The sequence below is a fragment of the Phoxinus phoxinus genome, assembly GCF_949152265.1.
Source record: "Phoxinus phoxinus genome assembly, chromosome: 7".
NCBI lineage: Eukaryota > Metazoa > Chordata > Actinopteri > Cypriniformes > Leuciscidae > Phoxinus > Phoxinus phoxinus.
Genome location: NC_136882.1, coordinates 26,684,722 through 26,705,759, shown reverse-complemented (window position 1 = coordinate 26,705,759; position 21,038 = coordinate 26,684,722). Strand labels below are relative to the sequence as shown.

At 38.5% G+C, this 21,038-nt stretch overlaps 1 long non-coding RNA gene across 5 annotated transcripts in view; it reads right to left on the bottom strand.

Annotated features, from left to right (window-relative positions):
- LOC307001494 overlaps positions 1–21,038 on the bottom strand; it is a 92,163-nt gene that overhangs the window by 37,753 nt on the left and 33,372 nt on the right. For 3 of the 5 annotated variants that reach the window (XR_013798250.1, XR_013798251.1, XR_013798253.1), the window contains exons 3-4: positions 5,936–6,011; positions 2,244–2,474 (exon numbers count right to left, since the gene is read on the bottom strand). This is a non-coding gene — a long non-coding RNA (uncharacterized lncRNA). Of the gene's footprint in view, positions 1–2,243; positions 2,475–5,663; positions 6,012–21,038 lie in introns of those variants that run through there. The other 2 variants (XR_013798254.1, XR_013798252.1) reach the window with 2 other exon arrangements.

The following is a 21,038-nucleotide window of genomic DNA, read 5'->3' as shown; positions in this document are numbered from 1 at the left end:
TACTTATAGCCTTGCAAAAATTGCAAGTGTTTACAGAGCTTTATTTTGATTTTCAATATTTTGCATTTTAAAATAAACTTCTAAATGTATGTTCAGAAGCCACTGTAACAGAATAAGTGATAAAACGCAGTTGCAATTGCAACACTTTATGTTTTACAACCAAATTATTAGGGGTGTAACGGTTCACAAAATTCACTGTTCGGTTCGATACGTTTTTGACACAACAAAAAGAAAGAAATGCCAGAGAAATGTAAAATTTCTGATCAAGATCTGCACTGACATTGGTCCAAACTGATAAACGGTCCATGAAGCACAAATGTTTTTGGGTGAACTATCCCTTTGAATAAAAAAAAAAATGTTTTTATGGGTTTGTGTATATATACCCCTCTTCCTCTCCATATCATAACATTGAAATTTTCGAGCAGGAGACAGAGGGATGTGAACTGAAAGAGATGGCTTCTGAGTGTGCAGTTGCTTATTCCTGCAGTGATTATGAAGGTTGCAGAAAGCACTCTAAAGCTGCATGGGTATGGATCAATGCAATGCCTTGTGCAGGAGAGCTTTGGCTCACTGCCCAATCAACGTCTTCCCGCTGACCCCTTCTTCCCCAAACACAGTGAGATTCCCATCAGCCCCTGCTACAGACATGTGTATCTGACACCACCCCATCATCTGCTCGGCTGTGTGACTTTCTCAACAAGCTGTTTGTGATTGGGCTGCAATCTGGAAGGCATGATGTGGCGGAGAAAAATAAAATGTGATGTTTCAGTGTTGATGGATCAATTACCATCTCTACCGTTATTATGCACATAAGAATAAAGCAGAAATTATAGAAAGGAATCCCACAACATCAGGGTATGTTGTTAAAAAAAAAAAAAAAAAAACCTCCAGGCATTACAGTTCAAACGCATTAACAAATTTGAGGGAGAATGCAATTTAAAATATTTTTTTTTCTTCCCATGTTTTGGAATCAACATAAATTCTAAGATGAGATTTAAATACTTAATACATTTAAAATCCCCCTAGTCAATAATTGTATCCCTTAAAACTTATCTTTGATCACCAAAATTATGTTTAAAAAATTATTCCTGCCTTAAAATAGCCTGAATTTAACTCCACATCCTTGCTGCATTTAGTAAAAGTAGATCCATAAATATGCAAATTAGCCCCGCCACTCATTCACACCAGCTCAGAGATCCATAAGATCCATCTGCCATAAACTTTTCCCAAACCCCGTGGGGAGGAGGGCCACAACATCATGGCCACCAACAAAACTCAGCAAAGATTGTTCTTGCTCCGGCTTTAACTTCTGGACATTCTGCAGCGACCCCTTGCTGGCATCATAGTGATATGCTAAAGCCCACACACATGTTGACGTGATTGGTTACAATATAGTTTGTGACGTAGAGAACACTGTCTTTTTTCACTGCAGTTTTAAAGAGAAAATACTCAGCTATGGTGTTGACTTATGACTTTGCACATAGTTTGTCTTAAAGCATATTAAAAACACCACATTAAAAACTTCACCACAGGGGGTCTTTAAATACTTTAGGATTTTATTTTCCAGATATTTGGGACATTCAAATAATTTACTAGTCCAGTATTTAAAGAGAGCTTATATAATTTAGATTTGTGTTTGGTGTGTCCCTTGTTATGAGGGTGATGGTCTATTGGAGTATAGAAAAGATTCGTTGAGAATGAATTGCACCCACTTATGGTGCTGTAAATTGTGCCATTTATTACTACACTCAGAATTTAAATTGAATTTGAATGGAGGTAGCATACAGGATGCCAATTCAAATTTGAATGTAAAAAATAAAATAAAAAGTACAACGGACAGTCCCACAACCACACACTGTTTCTATTGACACCATCAGAAAATAAAGCTGTCGTAGATTTGTCTTTCTAAGCCATGGGAAGACAGACAGAGCTCTCTCTCAGGAGAAGCCTCAAAAGTTTGAGATACATTAGGTTAATTCTTTTCAAAACAATGCCTTTGGGCCAGAGCCCAGTAAGTTAAGCGCAGACTCTCTCAAGATTTTTGTTGCTGTGACATAAATCTTTTAATCTCTTCAGAGGGCCACGGCTCTGCCGAGGAGGGGCCGGGGCAGGCCCTGGGACGTGGCCACACCACAGAGCACCAGTAGTGCATCGGGCAACTACTGTCACTGTCGCCACTTCTGAAGGACTCTGAAGTGAAAAGAGCAAAAGGGTTCGGCCAGCAAAGGGATGTGGCAGCTTACCTGAATGCATATTTATGAGCCAGTCACGGCGGGGAAAAGAGAACAGGGATGAGGTTTGCGCTTGTTCAGTCACCCTTCCCTCTGTTGCCACAGCTCCGTCTCACTACCGTGCACAGATCACACGCACATTACCACGCCTTTTTAACTCATCTGTGTTTTCCGTGTCTCAGCGAGCCCCGAATCAGATGTGGACCAAAGCAGCCGGAGCGAAGAGACGACCACATCCAAAAACTGAAAAAGAAAACCCAATGTTTATTTATAATTGTGCACTCAAGTGACCGTTCTGTTCATGGCATGTTATCTATTCTCTCTCCAAAATAAATCTCCTCGTGTCCGATCGCTGCATTATCTAAGACACAATCTGGGAGTCGGGTCTTTGAAGAACAGGCAGGGAGAGAGAACAGACTGGGATGGTTTTAATCTGCTGGGTTCTCCCTCTTTTTCAGGACTGTGAAGTTTTGGCACAGAGAGAGGTGGACTGGAAATGGCTTGTGAGTTTCCTTAAAGGATGGCCCAAAGACTTTATTAGCCTAATCCTGCGGGACTTGTTTACGGACGAGGACACATTCTGCCTTCATAATAATCATAATATAGTAATAGATAGATGATAGACAGACAGACAGAAAAAGTGATAGTAAAAAAAAAAGTTATAGTAAATTGTACATCTTTCTTCTGACCAGCACAATACATTTCTCTCTATTTTAGCACTGTTAACACTGTCTTGTTTTTTTCTTATGCTATTTGAGCAAATGGGAATGCAAAAATAATATTTGTAGTCTCCTGATCACAGCTTTTTATGTTTAACTAACAATAACAACTTCCGCTTTTGAGAACCCCAATTAAATCCATTTGCAATTCAGTAAATTCCTCTTCCTTTCATTTCATTTCATTTCAGTCCTTGAGAAGATGCAGCTTATTTTGTCCCCTTCGTTCAAGGATATTCTAGGAGTAGAGTGGGTCAGGTATTGACTGGCAGAAGCGGTGTGGTTTACAGGAGGACTATTTTGTCTCCTTCACCCAGTTCTTCAAGGATTTCTTTAATCTCTCTCGGACGAAAGGCAGGTCTTTGATGTGTCAATGCCCCTCCTTAATTCACTCAATATTTGATCTAGGCCTCACGCAGCTAAATCTAGCTGAAGTCCTTTCACATGTTCACTGATTTACAAACGTCATCACATCTGTATTGATTTAAAGAAGTCAACAGCCATGAGATGCAGCTTTGCATACTACATGACATCACATGGATCTCATTAGATAGATAAACAGTTATGTAATTATTTCCTGGTGGCTGACATATACTTGAGCGTTCAAAGGCAAGACGTGGCTGAAATTTCACAGCTAAGGTGTAACACATAACCACATACTGTATGTCTAGAGGTCCTCCCTCTTGACTACAGGTGAAAGATAACCAATCATTGCAATTAAAGTGCCATAAGTCAGTTCTGATCTCCAACATCTTTGCTTGGCTAACTTTATAAAAATTTGTCAGATGTCTCTAAATTATCTTTATTTCAGGGTTGTTGTTTTTTCTGCAAATGTTAATATGTACGGAGACCCTAAAGGGACATGGTGGTTGAAAAAAATATGAGTGAAGGAATTTTTTTTTTTTTAACATTATTTGTCAATGCTTTTTGCGTTCTCTCTCAAATGTTTTGCGTTCACCCGAGAAACTTTGTGTTTGTTCGCAAAATGTTTGCATTCCCCCGAGAAACTTTGCGTTCACTCACAAAAAAACACAAAAGTTTTGCGAGCGAACGCAAAGGTTCATGTTCCAATAATTATAAATAAAAAATGTTTTTTGATTAATGTATCTAATTGAATTGGGTTCATCAGCATATCATGAAATTCATTTTATTAAAATTGTAGAATTGATTGACAATTTTATAATTGATTAATTATGCTTATATCCCCTTGATATCTCATGGAAGGGTACATCACTGCACATTTGAAGATACTGTTTACATTCTATTGTGCGAGAAACATTTGTGCTGGCATTTTTTATTTGAAAAGTTATGGGTGGGTTTTTTTTTTTTTTTGGCTTTGTGTTGTAATTCTCATCTCAGTTTTTGTCAGTGCCCTTATGTTTGTGGTGCATCAGACAACAACCAGATGGTAGAGCCTTCTGTATTGAAAGGTAGTGCTTAATTAGAGCTTCACAACTGTAATGGTCCCATTCAAAACAGACAGAGGCGGAAATTAATCTGAAGGAAAAAAGCTTAAGTATTCATGACCCATGAATAAACACCCTCAACTTTGAACAGGGTCAGTGCATGAATATTCCGTCTATATTATGCTAAGTGTTGCGGGTAACGTTTATAATGATTTAGGAAAATATTAAAATGTTTAAAATGCCTACAATAAACAGCTTCAATTTTGCCTTATTTGATAAATTAATCTAACAAACTTTGTTCTCCAATAATATAAATTTATAATGAAACAGTTTTTTAAATTATTTTTTTATTATATGTGACCCTGGACCACAAAACCAGCCATAAGGGTAATATTTATTTATCTGGAATCTGAGGGCGCAAAAAAATATAAACATTGAAAAAAATAAAATAATAAATCGCCTTTAAATTTGTCCATTATTGTTCGCGATTGTGCTGCATTCACTCACAAAAATAAATGTTTTATATATTTACGGTAGTAAAATATATTAAAAAACCCGATAAATTATCTTTACTTAATATCCTAATGATTTTTGGCATAAAAGAAAAATTTATAATTTTGACCCATACAATGTATTGTTGGCTATTGCCACAAATATACCCGTGCGATTTATGACTGGTTTTGTGGTCCAGGGTCACATATAGTGAATATTTTTTTTTTAAAAACTAAGTATTACAAAGATTGTAATTCTTGAATATCATCTTTAACTACATGCCATTGAGCATGATCCCATTCCACGCTTGGCTTAGACAGACATGTTTTCCTGCTTAACACTAATCAAGTATTCCTCATTATATCCCAGTGGCTTCATGTGACACAAAGCCCAGTCACTCCACACTTCTGTGCCAAATTAGTTCCACCTAGTTGGCTACCAATGACCTATCCAATGTAAATGGAATGGGTGGAGAAAACAGACCCTGCTACAGGTTCAAAACTGTATGTTTAGGGACACAAATTTGGCGTATAAAGCCAGGGATTTCCATCTGGGGGTCTGGAGATTCAGCAAAGGGTCTGTAGAAAACCCCAGAATTTTCCTTAAACAACATTTGTAATTGTTTGAATGAACTACTGACCTGTTAATTATGTTGGCAAACTGTAAATGTTATCACCAGATAAGTTTATCACTGGTGCTTTAAAACGTAGTGGTGATCTACCACCAAAGAATACCAATCTTATTAGAAAATATGTCAAATATGCAATGTGTTCCTGGTCAGAAGAGGACTGAAAACAAACATCAGGGGGTCAACGGATGGTCAGTAATTCATCAAAACATTGTCATCTGAATGTTTAATGCATGTGACTTGCAGTAGTTTTTTTTTTGTTTTTTTTGTCATATGATTCACTGCGTAAAATCTTAATTTCAAATGCTTAAATCTTTGGGGAAAATGATTTAGATGCTACAAAACTGACAGCCACAGAATGTTCTGGCAACTCCGATCAATCTGTCAGAAACCGAAGAGCTGTGAAGAGCTTTTTTCCCCGTTTACATGCGTGTGCATTTGTGTGAATTCGTGGGTGCGTACAGTGTTGACGGGCATTGAAGCAGACGCCAGGTTCCACTGGCTGGACACATCCACGCCTCCCCCGTCAAACGTCCACCTGCAGAGATGTGAAGACAAGACTGTTAGCACGGAGACAGACACAAACCAGCTCTCAAGTTCATCTCCCTGTTACCATGCGGCAGCCATTTTAAACAGATGGTACCCAAACAGCCTGTCATGTTTACTGCTGCCGCCATAAAAGACAAGAGTCCAACAACACGGTCCTGCAGAGGCCCCAAGGGAGCAGCCAGGGCCCCGCAAACAGCTGCCTGGGGGAGCGAAGGGGCCTCAGCCCAGGCTGTACCCCCTCCTTCACAGGCCCTCAAAACTCTTTTACCTATGCGGACATGCTACATTTACTACAATTAAACAAGCACGCCATTTGAATACGTGGTGACACCTCGCAACCTGCTCAACGGGGCCTGCATATAATCGTGTCCCCATGGAGCCAAGAAGAAATTGTCTGTGTCACTATTAATGAAGGAATTTGCATTGTGATCTTAATTAAGGGTGGAATAATGAAGCTGACTTCTGAATTAGTTAATCGGCAAAAACTTGTACTAATACGTTTGCGTGGCCTACAGTATAGGAAGGGCCCTGCGGATGATATATATATTCCACCAGAGGTTGGCGGAGGTTACGTCAACTGAAGGTGGCACAGTGCTAATAAGGCAGGTGCCGCTGGGCTTCGCTTCTCTTCATCGAGTGAGCAAGATGGTGGCCTGACCCCCGTGCAGCCTCCTGGCACTCACCGACTGTCTTTCCCCGACATATCAAATAAGTTCTTGGGCACAGTGGTCCAGGTGTTCCACTTCACTACTTTCTCAAAGAACAGGTTCAGTCAATTCAGGCTTTGCAGCCTCCTAGTTGTACAGGACTCACCACGATCAGCCTCTTACGGTGAGCGCCAGCATGTTTTCACACTGCAAACAACCCAAAAGGCCATCAAAGTGCTTATGGTGGTTCAAGAGTCTCAAGTGCCCAATGAATTATTTATAGGCCCTAAAATAGGAGGAGCAGAGAATTATTACACAATAGGTTGCGAAGGAGACCAAAACACCATATAGTGACATCCAAATAAGCTTGAGTCTTAAAGACATTACTAGGAGGAGAAACAGAACGATCAAGTTTGAGGAGGCACTCTTGGGATTCCTAGAAACATCTTGAGCAACTGACAGACAGAGTAGCAGGAAAATAACACATGCATTTTGGCATCTCGGTTTCTTCTTGGTGGATTGAAAACATGTTTTTAATTTGTCTAAGGCTTTAGGTAGGTGTTACAAAAAAAATGGCTGAAAACAAAACAATTTTAAATGTGCCAGTAGTTGTGGCTACCTGTGAGACAGCCTAATTCAATCTGAACTGTAATCCCACTCACTGTACCAACAAATTAGGCATAATTAAAGTTGCTTACATGAGATTCAGATTTCTCTTGCACATTTGTCAATGGCTAATCTCCTTGCCTTATGCTGTGTTGATTCAGGGCTTTGTGCTGAATTTATAAGGTTAGAAGGAGCAGCTATATATTCCCCACAAATAAACACACAGTAAGTTATATATTACATATTTGTTGTCTCTTTCAAAACCCTTGAAAATCCTAAAATATTATAATTCCAATATTTAGATATTGTACATGTAGGTACATGGACCAAATAAACTGGTGAAAATGTGAAAAGTGTGTTTTAAGAGTTTTTCCAAAATGTTCAAATGGTCAAAACGCACATTATCGATGAAGAAAATCGCCCTATAGAAACAAGCTCTGTGACTCACTCATTACTTTATTCCAAGAAAAGCCAGAAAGTTATTACCTGCATGCTGGCCAGTGACACTGAACTTGCCAGAGCTCCCAAAGGCCATATCTAATGCAGAAGTTAAAACGGAGGATAAATGTCTCAAAATCAAGCTAGCAAGAGCTTTCAGCTAAAAAGACCTCTGACGGCAGCATTATTTACAGATGAGGACAGAAGAACCAGGGGGAGATGAGTTCCTTGCCAAGCCAGTTGTGTAAACACAAGCTCCCGCTAGGACAAAGAGGAACTGTGACTTCAAAACAACAGTAAAACTGTGAACCTTACAAAACCTTTGGGGACTGGACTGTTTGAAGTCTTGGCAATTCTGGGTACGGGTGAGTGGAGTATGAATTCTATTGCTACAAACCATCATCAGGCCCATATGATTCCCTGATTAAGACCATGTGTCAGAAGGCTGTTGGATTATTGTTCCTGCTGAGTGGTAGTGGAGCAGTGATTGGTCCAAAGCTAGGGGCACACGTGTCAAAACAAGATGAGGATTGGACACTTTGGGCCAGCATGTTCAAAGATCATAAAGGAAGCATCAGGTGTCAACTGCTTCGGGATCCAAACACAAAATAATTCTAATCGACTGACAATTCAAGTCCATGTAATGACTTCTATTCACTTCAGTTCCATTTAAAGTGTAAACCAAGTTTAAACTACAAAATATAATTTTCAACAGCCATTACTCCAGAAATCATTCTAATATGCTGATTGAACACATATTTCAATAATCTTTAATAAATAGAAAGTAAAAAAAAAACAGCTTTTCTTTTCTTTTCTTTTTACCAGTAATGTTTTTTTGTCTAAAGTTTTTTTTTGTGTGAAAAATCCTGTTCTTTTGAACTTTCTATTTACCCCTTGGACCCCTTTTGACAAAAAAATTGTATAGACATGTTGAGAGAATATTCGTCATCAGCGTATAACACCACTGGACCCTTTAAATTATTCTACTTGGGCTGCTTTGATGCAACATGACAACAAAGCAAGGGTTTTACATTAAAGGTCAGGTCTTACAGACCAGCCATCCAAATACACTACAACAGATCAGTGCTCATTACCAATCCATAAAAAAAAAAGTGAGTTTTCACGAAACTATTCCTGTCTACCACACATAGGTTACAAAGGTTAGACAATCCAAACAAAAATCTAAGTTTAAAAGCCAAAAACATATCAGCTTTACAATGAAGACTACATACACCACTGGAAATGGAGAGATGGGTTATGTCAGGACCTTTGAGAAGAGAGGAGGCCAGGCCTGGTGGGCAGTGAAAGGGCAGAGGATTCCACGAATGCATATGCGATTTTCTTTTACCATGTTAAAATTTTATTGGCAGTAATCAAGGCAGATTCAGGGAGAGAGGGGTCACGGAGCTGAAGTGATTGGAAGAGGTAGGATGAGGTAGATCAAAGGGCTTGGTGCGGGGGCTTCTCGGGGGGGATTAGACCCCCTCCCCGTTTGCATTTTCCTGCTGTTTTGCTAGCAACCCTGCACACGCCGCCTTGCCGAGATCAACCTTGGCTTGTTATGACAACGGGAACAACAAACAGAATAGCAGAATACAGCTAAATCCACCAGATACCACTCCACCGTGACTTTGTAATGAACTTTTGTTCAGATGGCAGGTGATGGATGTCCTATTGGCCAGGTACCCTGAGCCCCGCTGCACCCCAGACAGGTGCAGCTCAGAATATTGACGAGCCAATAAAACATGAGCAGCACAGGATGTGGCAGCCTTTCTGGTTCCTTTCTCTTCACTTTGTAAATGCAAACTGGACGTTTGACAGCTGAAACCTTTGGGAAATCACAGATATTCATTCTCTATCAAACAGAAATCAAAGGGAAGAGTCTACAGCATCCATACCTTGAAGAATCACAAGCCGTTGTCACTGTAGAAATATTTAAAAACATGCAGCTTTTTACCTACTGAAAAATGTCTTATTTGAAAACCAAAACACAAAATACTATTTGGAAATAACATTTGGAAAGACAGTGACACTGTTAAAATCTGCCTTGAGCTTCCTCCTCTTTCTAATGTATATCAAGCAAGCAAATGCATGTAGATCTTTAACTTTTATCAGAAAAAGCGCCTTTTAATTGAGCTAAATGACTTCATAAGGCTCGCACAAAGCGCATTTGGTCAAGAGCGCTTGTAATTAAGCAAGTTTTAATGAGTTTTGTAATGAGATGTAAGACATGTAATACTCTTTGTGTACATGTTCTGTATTTCCTCCAACGTGTATCCAACACAGCGCTCTTGTTTGATTAATTCTAATCCACTTAATTAGAAACCATAAGATTTCCCTGAAGGATTTAATTCACAAGGCTGCATTCGCTGATATTAAGCCGTAGGTTTATCACCGTGTTGCCTAGTACAACAACGAGTGCACCAAGAGCAATATAACGCTAAGGACATAATGTCAAAATTCCTATGTCCCCCAGCCAAATTTCGATAATTTCTCACAACGTGACACTTTTACACCATTACACAATTCCGCCAAGAAAGTGCATGCTGGGATCACTGGTGCACAGTTGTATAAAAACAAGACAAGAGGATGAAACACTCTCAGAATGAAATGTTTCAACACCAAACACCATAAAACCAGTGAGTGTGTGATGTGGGTCCAAAAAGATTTTACTGCTCTGTGGGGTGAGGCATAAAACCTTGTGTATCCCACCCCCACACTGATGTTAGTGTCAAAGCAGAGAAACATGGGCATCTGTGCCAGCACAGAGGTGAATAGGCATCACTTGGACACAGCTTCCATGTTAATTCTAAATGTATGCCTATAAATTGGTGAAAACACCACCAGTGAATTGCATCTTTATAAGTTATTTAGATTTAATTTATTAGGTTTGAAAGTTTTATGACAGACTAGCTAGTAAGTAACCATGTATCGGTTTGTGTATCTGCCAGTTAGATAATCTCAATCGTCACAGTTACACGACCCTTCCAAAATTAAATAAACGCATTAATATGGACCCTTTTCACAGTTTTCGGGATTCTCAGAATCGGAAGTCGTCATAGTTGGGTAAACTTCTATCATTTGCAATGATGATTATTTTGGAAAAGCGTCATCATAGTCTGTGATAAGGTTCCATTATATATGACTGGCATTCACAGATAAAATAACTGTTTGCAGATAGATTTCCATAGCTAACAAACAGGCTTTTTGCCTTCTGCATGCATTGATCTGAGTCCATGGACATAAAATGATGACTGATACAGAGTAGCCAATATTAAACATGTGCTATTTGTTTATTATTATTACCATTATAAAAATATAAAAAAAACTGAAAATCAAATATCAGAAACTTTGACAGAAAAAGCATCATCCATGTGGTATGATCAAGGTTTAATCATATTTAACAAACTCCAGCTGATGATGGTATCTTTCTGAAGAGCCCATGTTTGGAGAACCCCCTCTGATGCATCTAGATGCATGTGGAGAAATCCAGCACAGTCTCACTGAAGCCCAGAGATACAGTATAGACTTGTATAACAGTTAAAATTCTAATTTGATTGCAAATACTAAATATGCACAAACTATTGAAATACAGATTGTAAATATCAATTTAAGATATTTTAAAGACTAGTGCTATAGTATGTTTTGCGTATCACAATAGTGTTTTAAACGAGCAAAAATCCCTGTTTGGTATTAGTTTGAAGTTTGGCATAACTATACTTTTTACTATAAATTAAATCAACAGAAGGCAGTTAGTGTAAATCACTTAATTGCTTAATATTATAACATGATTAGAACTATCAGATATTCAAAACAATTGATTTATGATTGTGTGAACGAGTAGGCCCATAATTTTCTATTTTAGTGAAGAATTTTCATTTCAGTGCATAACTCAATTGAATGGGTGTTGAATCTGGGAAGCAGGGAATAAACAACAATGAATATGTCTGATATATAGAATGATCTAGAATAGTTCCCGGGCGTACTGGAGGCAGGAGGGTAGCAGGGGGTTGTCTGTATGGGATCTGAAGGTTGATGTGAAGTGCAGTCAGAACCCTGTCCACCAGGATGGCTTGCTATTCCCACAACCTCCCTCTGTCCTCCTGCTGAGACATGGCGACTGGGTGAAACAATACTTCCATTATCCACTGTCCCTCCCCAGCATCCAAAGAGTACCGTGTACTGAGCCTCAGTCGATTAAACCCTACACTTTCTCATTTATCACTCACCCTTAAATGTAGGCTGGAGTGTGGAGCACAACAAAAGAGGTGCTGAGTCGGACAAAGGTACGTCCTCAGCACAGACACATCAGACTGCCGTTTGCCTTAAATATCCTTGAAATTTGCTTATCTTCTGATGCAGATGTACAGATGCTTGTCCTTAATTCTGAAATATTGCTTGGGTTTATTAAAAAACACAAACATGATCCATTACAGCTCCCTTTGCTACCCTCGTGCACCCACATACGTAAAGCAAACGCATTAGGAACCAACAGCCATTTGTTTGCATCCACTTTACAAGCTTCTGGGAGGTTCCACTTGGTATCAGGTTCCGTCAAAATTTGTAATAACTTAATGTGACCTAAACTAGGTCACGGGCAAATTTGGAGTTAGCTCAAAGATGCAAAGCAAACAAGAAAGAAACATGAAAACAACAGCAAATGAAAACTATTTTAATTCATATTGGAGTACTTTGAAGTCTACTTGAACTACGAAAATCCTCAAACAACTAGGCTATAACAGAAACTCATGTCATCATGAGTATGTCTTGTCTCATCAGTCAAAGCAACACAAATACTGCTTCATCTAACATATGGTGTGTCTTTGGTGACAATGACTCCAAATTATGGACTCTAAAAAGGCCCAAATTTGGTAAAACATTTATGTTTGAAACAGTCAGTTAAAGTAATTATTTCAAACCAGCTTTCATCCCAATTTTTTATATGTGTCACCAATGTTCCTTTAACGTTCCACCAACATTCAATCAACAATACTGCATTAAATGCAATTGGAAGTGAGAAGCTTTGAGTTCAGTGAGCTCCTCGTCCACCGTGAGGGTTTTCTCTAATGCTTAGCTGGCTACCAGCCTACAACGGTGATTGTAGGCTGGCCTGATTCCAGTTCCTGTACCCTGCCCAGGAGAAAGAGACACGACACAGCATCCTCCTCTTCCTCTGCCCGGCTTCTTCCAGACACAATGCTGGCGCCCTGACAACATCCATTTGATCAAGACAACTCTGTCACTTAGCGACTACCGCACTACAAATTAATGGCAATATGTTTTAATATTTTATACATTTGTGGCAGTAGATCTGTTGTTCTGTTTCTCATCAAACAAGAACACCTGATTTGATGACTAAAAAGCAGAATACTAGAGAAACAAAACGTTTAAATCAATTACACAACTGCATTACCAGACACAGACATTCCATTCAGAATACAATACCTTGGCTTCACTCTCACTTACCATCCGTTCTCACTTACCTCCGTTTAGTTAATAAAAAGCTCAGACTGTTATTTTTAAACCTTTTGCTTACTGAAAATAGACTAGACTAAAACCCTTTCCAGATTGTCTGTGTTGGCACTTGCCCAGGCTATTGTGAGGGGCAGATTGTGACACCAGCCGCTAAGCACCGCATCCCCAGTCTGCTTACTGTGCAATCAGCTAGATGAGCGCTTTAAGACGAGCAGCCACTGAAACACACCACAGCTCTGTCTTCCCGAGATGACCTGTGTGGTGCCTCTGTGAAAATACTGTCTTTGGCAGTCTGCCAGGGGATTCAGGCAAAAGCAACCTCGCAGACGACCACGGGTCATTCTCATTTGAGGTGTGCCGTTTAAACAGCGCAAACATGCCACGGGTCGAGGTGATGCAGCTAACGCCCGTGTGGGATGCTGGGAATTCAGAGCGTGGCACAAGCACCGTATTTGGCTGTGATTTGATTGACTGGAACATTCCTGCATTAATGTCTGTGACATCCTGATTCCATAACCGTAGTTACAGTACAAAGCAACAATCTCCTCCCATCTGTAAATGAGAGTCATGTAAAACATTTAGAATGTAGTTTTCACAGTACATAATGAGTAATGTTTGCTAAGGCAAACATCACTTATCTCCAGCACTTATACACATTCCATAGACGTAATGTTTTTATACTGTACAAACTGTATATTTTATCCCCTTACACTAACCCTACCCCTTTCTGCATTTTTCAAAAATCTTTAATTTCTTTACCAGATTTACAAATGAGGATGTCCTTAAAGGGAGTTTTTTTTTTTTTCTCAGGGTTTTGGTCACTTCTGGGTACAAATTTGCCCCAAAATATAGTTAAGTACACACACACACACACACACACGCACGCACGCACGCACCCCACTAAAGCCTACAGGAAATAAATGATGATCCACTATTAAACCATTATGAGGCTGGTAGTAGAGACATAAGCCATGAGAACCTCTACTCAGCTATAAGTCTGACCCAATTGCATTAAACACGCCATTTTTAACATTTATTGGCCTATAGAGGGAAAACTAAAAGAGACATATTGACTTAAAACATTGTTAATAGTCAAAGTGTCATTAAGGGATCCTTCTTTATAACTCACACAGCAGGGCGTCTGAAAATGATCTGGAGTGATGTACTGTGCTTTGTGGCCACAGCAGTGATTTTCTGCATACAAATCCACAACGAAGGACACAACGCAAAGGATAAGAGAGTGAGGGAGGGTGTGAGAGGGTGTAAAGAGAGAAAAAAGCTTCAGAAAGTTGGGCCATTCATGTGAACAGAGTTCAGAGAATTTGCAGGCAGAGTGAAAAAGATATTTTATGCAGGCACATAGCTGTATTCAGTGGGGGTAGGCCGAAACGGCTACATGGAGACTACAAAGCGTGGCTCCCATGGCTCATGAATAAGTCGAGGAAATGATCAGAAAAAAGGAGGAAAAAATTGAGAGATGTTTAGACAGATGGGCACTTAAAGCAACTAGGAAGTGGCAAAAAAAACCTCTAATGCAACTTCAAATTCACCTAATAATTGATCTTTATTCTCGCTTTCTATCCACCAAGAAAGGTTAGATCAAATCTGATGTGTTATGAGAGCCTGTCAAAGAAACATCAAAGGACATAGATGCTTGGAGCCCCCCAGATTAAATTAAATTGCTATCAAGAGAATCGGTTAAAGAGAGAAAGAGAGGGAGTCGTGGAATCAAATAAAGGACTTTCAAAAAAGACCGGGGCACAAAACGAAAATAAATAGCAAGGGGAATTTGTCGTCTCTTTTGGACCAAAAAAAAAAGAAAAAGAGCAGCATATATTTGAGTGAAGCATGTTCCGCAGTATTTTTAGAAATATGATTTGATGAGATTCTGGCAAAAAAAATAAAAATTCCTCTAGGCCTTTAATGTAATATCAAATGTTGCCTTACTGGGGACAAGATGATATTATGAATTTAGAGAACATGATTTATTAATGCCAAGCTCTGTATCAAATGTCTGGAGTGCGTGAGTAATTACTCAGGGAAAAAAATCCAGGATATTAAATAGTAAGATTAAATCCAATAAGTGATTTCATTTGCCTTTACCAAGCATCACAAACAGCGACCTATTTTTAAATGTTGTGGTAAAAAAATGCATTTCAGATCAAAGTTGAGAAGTCGCTACCGTCTTTAGACTGAGGAGTATGGTGCTGGCTGCTCTACCAAACCTCATTCATCACATTCGCCATATCACAGTCTCTCTGTAGTGATCATAATCCATTTCCACAGCTAGCGTCCCCTACGGCCAGGCTTCTCTCCACAGGACCAACAAACAGAGGTTAGGGGAAGCCAACCTTCTGCTTAACTGTTTTTCACACTATAAACCAATGCTTTGGTTCACGCTCTCGCCCCTGTGCCAGTCATATGCTCACATGTGAGCTAGAAGAAGCACTAATAGAATAAAAATCAACCGAATATCTATAGAATGAATTGGGTTTAGGTGGAGAATTTACCAGTGTTGCGCCATTAACCCCTTTTAAATCCATCCACGGCCCCTCCACACCCCGTCATGACCCAAAGGCGTTCTGCTTGGCTAGTTGAGGGCGAACTGCGACTCCTGAGAAAATGGGTTTGTTGCAAATCAAATTAGTAAGATCTTGTGTTCCTCACCACAGAGAAATTAAAACAAAATTTGGTAGACAGACCTCGACTTCTAATCAAATTCGTCAGCAGATGCAGCCCACCACAGCTGAATCTACTCTTCCAAAGGAAGCATCACTTAAAATAACCTGAATAAAGACGACTGAAATACTAGTTACTAAACCAACAGCCATTGTTATTCTTCATTACAATAATAAAGTACCTGTGGTACTGTATAGAGAGTGTAATTTAGCTATGATTGATTTATGGGGGCCTTTGTGATGACAGGCCTTAGTGCCTTCAATACTTATAACAATCAGGTGTGCACCTTGCTTAATTAAAACTTGTGAAATACAAAAGAATCTCTGCAAGGAAAGTTGCAGTGTGCAGAAAAAACTCAGTACAGTGATTACATAAAGCTATATGTAATTTTCTCTGAACTGTTGTGTTCATATGACCCCCAATTGCCATTTCTCATTTATAGAATTATCTGTAGCTGTTAGGTACTGCTTGAAATCACAGCACCACAACAAAGAACTTCACTGCAAGGTAAACATGCCCCCGTTTGACCTTTAGGAGAGTGTGTGATTGTGCCAGCATCGCCATTAACGTAAACACCTGTGTTACAGGCAGGGGTTGGCAGCACCAGCTCAATAGATCAACATTGATTTCCACTTAAGCTCAATACAGCTACTGTGCACCTCTGCCTCAGTACTGGCAATATTTATTCAGGGGCCAACAGGGGACATCCTATTGTGGTGCAGGCAGAAGAACAAAGGCAGACACAATGGCTAAGAATCATCCCACCTGTTGACACCAAGCTTGTTCCCCAGCTTATTCATCCAGGCTCCTCAGGGGAGCTCTGTCTGGCTCCTTTTTGTCCATCCTTGGTCTCCCCGATCTTTTTTTCTTGATCTGACTTCAAGCACTTGAAGGTAGAGAAATGTTCTCAATTGTCATGTCATATTCGAGTGGATTCAGAATGGATGAAAAACCAGGACAGATGGAAATTAATTCACTGGTTGAATTTGAACTAAATTAAAATACTCCATCAAAGACTCAATATAAGATGGTGACAAAACTGAATTAAAAACTGATCAAACAAATGTTCTTATATTTATATATATTTTATAAATGTATAGGGTTATGGTTAATTTTATAATATAAATAAAATATGTCAAATAATGCCCATTTATATTTAGTTTTAAAGCACCACTAGTATTTAAAACACTGGGGTCAGTGTGATTTTTGCTTTGTTTTTAAAATAAATTAATACTTTTATTCAGCAAGGATGCAATAAAGTGGATTTAGAAATATTTATAACTGTAAAAATAAATGCTGTTCTTTTGAACTTTGTATTCATCAAAGAATCATATTTTTGTAGACACAATTTTGTGTCTACAAAAATATTAAGCAGCAAAAACATATTCAACATTGATATCGATAAAATGTGTTTATTGAGAATCAAATCAACATTTTAGAATGATTTAGAGACACTTGAAGACTGGAGTAATGGCTGCTGAAAATTCTGTTTTGCCATCACATAATTATTTTTTAAGATGTTTAAAAAGTAATATTTTGAAATATTATGAAATTAAATAACATATTACATCTTTTGTCTTTATTACATATTACGTAAATTGTTTATCAAATAAATGCAACCGTGGTAAGCATGAGAGAATTGTTTAATTTTTTTTAATAAAAAAACATTCAACATTTATACAAACACCAAACTTTTGAACAGTAGTGCAGTGTAACCTTGAAATTCAAGACGTTATGGATTCTATTGTGTAGTGTCAGAACAAGTGTGGCCCAGTATCTGTGACCAGCAGCCTTTTCTGCAGGGTGATAGATGTATCAGGACTTAGAGGAGACCAGAATCTCTCCAGGTGGGCAATGGTAACCTGGTGACCTTTGTTAAGGAATTTCTCGAGCAAAGGTCAAGCGGCAGCATGACATGTGTCTGGGCTTAACACACTACAGATTAATGCATGCCTCCTCTGTCCCAAAATGAATTTACCAGCCCGGACACCACAGGGAGCACCATACCACAGGAGGGCACTCTGAAAATGTAATCAATAGTAAAACAAAGATGCCTGAACTGGAGATATTTGCAGCGAGAGTCCTCCCTATTTTTCTGCTCATCGTGAATCCTAAATAAGTAGATCCACAGCCATGACGACTGCTGAGACAGTGGGGGTAGGATGCTGTTATCCAGGTAGCCAATAGAAACGCATCTTGGTCACAGCCCCAGCCAATTGAAATGGACACGACAATGGAGAGGCAACTTAACGGCCTAAAATCTCATATCACCATGTGCTGATCCGTTTATTCAGTCAGAACTAAAGGGATAGAGTCAATTAACTGCAAAAAAAGCATAAGAAATGGAAAATGGTCACTCCACTGGCATTTGCCTAATAACTTTTTTTTTTTTTTTTTAAGAAACATCAAATATTCCATGCACCTCTAAACATGCACACATAGTTAAGGCTGAGGGAAAACTGGGTTGCAAACAATGGCATTACGCTGTGAAAAAATGATCATGATTTGCAGCATTAGCTATTTTAAATGACAAACTGAGAAAGCAGCCAAAAACATTGAGTGCACAGTCATTACAGGCCAGGGTACATCATAATTCATAATAATAACCCAAATATAACTTCAATAACTTTAAATGAATATCTCCAATTCTGGGACTTCATTAACAGTGTGTAGCCAATAGCCAGAAGCAAGGGTCATCATTTGACCATCTACTCATGGATAAAGTAACCAAACATGGATTCCAGAGATGTAATGTAAACAAAAATGGATGGGAAAATGTGATAAATACAATAAATGATTTGTAAGGATGTCAGATCTATTCAGGAGATGTTCTATATTCAGATGTCTTGAGGTTTTATCAGATTGTCCAAATTTTCTATAGTGGTACTATCCTCCATGTTGCAAGGATGTGGCTGATTGCTCTGCTAAACCAATAACAGTCATGTATACAATGGCATCTGTGAGCTGTTACGATATAGCCACTCACAGACCTCCTGGTAGGCACTTCAAAGATGTGCCACTTAAATCTATTAACATACAGAAACAAAATCAGACACCACAAAGAACGCCCAACCACCCACCCCAACAAACACACGCCCAAACACACGGTAAACTCCATATCCCCTGATATGTCTGAACCGCACATCAAAGAAAACATCCAAAGAGATCTGAAAACATACAGGAACAAGCACTGAATAAAACAGCATCATATAGAGTCTGCTATCCTTTGTCCTTGGCATAACACCAGCCTTAAATCATCTTCTGTCCATTTGAACATCATTACAAACACCAGACGTCAGGAAGAAGAAAAACACTCATCATCTGAGAGATTAACGACACAATTAGATCTGGAATTTTGTAATGATTAAGGCAACAAACCGTTTAGTCAATGTTATGCCTGATCCACTTAGTGAAAGAGACCGAATCAGAGGAAGATAAAGAGGGATGGAGATGTGAAGCAGAAAATCTTATTGTTATCAAGATGGGAATTATGATTCATCGTAACGATTTCAGTAGGGCTCTATGAAATTCATTACATTTTTTCCTAAATTCTGTTTATTTTCTGCAAATTCTGTTTTCCATTTACATTTTTCTGGATTCTATTTTAACAGTTTAATTCCATTTTAAATATTAGGATTTATAATCAATAAATTCCAAGATCTTTAACAAAACAAAAACAAAAAATAAATCCCAACAAATTCTGTTTTATGATTTAACAAAAATGTATTATCAACTATGGTAATTTAAAGAATGAATAAAACTTAAATTTAATTAATAATTTAAAATTAAATAAAATTTGTATATTTGTCTGCTTTCATCTTTCTGCAAAGTACTGCACAACAGAGGCTTCCTATTCAAATAAAAATGTTTTAATAAACTGGATTATTATTACATTGATAATTCTACTATACAATTATTAATATATTTAAAATACAATATCAACATGTTAGAATGATTTAGACACTTGAAGACTGGAGTAATGACTGCTGAAAATTCAGTTTTGCCATCACAGGAATAAATTACATTTTAAAAGATATTTAAAAATGTCATAATCCATCTAAAAACAGTTTGGAGTGTCCTTGTATAAAAAGATGGCAGATGCTGAAAACAAGAGTCACACGTGCTTGAGTATGACAAAACTCCACAGCTGACACAAAGAAATGCAGAGCATGTGGACTTCATGTTTCAATTTCATTTTGTGGACTCTAGACTCTAGTCCATAACGTGGATAATACAAATTCACTCATTCCGTAATCTGACAACACTAGTTGTGATGTATATTTTTGTCACTAAAAAGAAGTTTATAAGAGTAATTCATTTGGGAATCGGACCACACTGATATATGTTGTTTTGTTTTTTTATCACTAAAAATAACTGGATCATAGGAGTAATTTATTCAGGAAACAGACAACATTAAGAAGAAAGCAAGAATGCAAGAAGCTTTAACAGAACTGAACGTAATTTAGTTCTGGTATTTTCCCCAGTTCCAAAGCCCATCAAGGTGTTGATCTGATCCAGAAGTGGAACTGAAATTGAGAAATAAATACATTTGCTAGGGCAGATAACAGGCCTTTAAAAAAAAAAGAAGGCATGGAATTAATATTATCAAAGTGAAGCAGCTGCAGAATAAGCTGAGACTAAAGGATAAATACAAAGCTCTGTCATGAAACTCTAGATGGCACAGGCTAATGGGTTCTTAACTCAACCTGCTTGCATTCACATCATTCTCTAAATCAATCAGCTGTGCCCTGTAGACTCTATAGGGCACAGCTGATTGGTTCCTGCTGTATCAGTAGCCAATGAGCTTGCATGCTCAACTTTCAAATACTTGGTCTGCATTTGCTGTAGCAGTGCAGCGTGTTTTCAGAAACCCTCCACCTTCCCCAGCTCCACCTGTATAGATCTGCTGGGGGTAATACATGTACACAATATCGTGCTGTGTGTGTATTGGCAGTATAAAGTCCTGTAATTGCTCTGAAGCAGCAATAACCAACAGCAGCTTAGCAGATCTATTCCACCAAGACCAAATATATCAACATTGTCATACCCATTACCAGGCCAAACACTCCGAGAGATGTCATGTAAACTTCATCAGTATTATTGTTATGTCATGTGCTTTCAGAGGCATTGTTTGAAAAAAACCCTTGAACAAAGCTTTAACAATGCATACT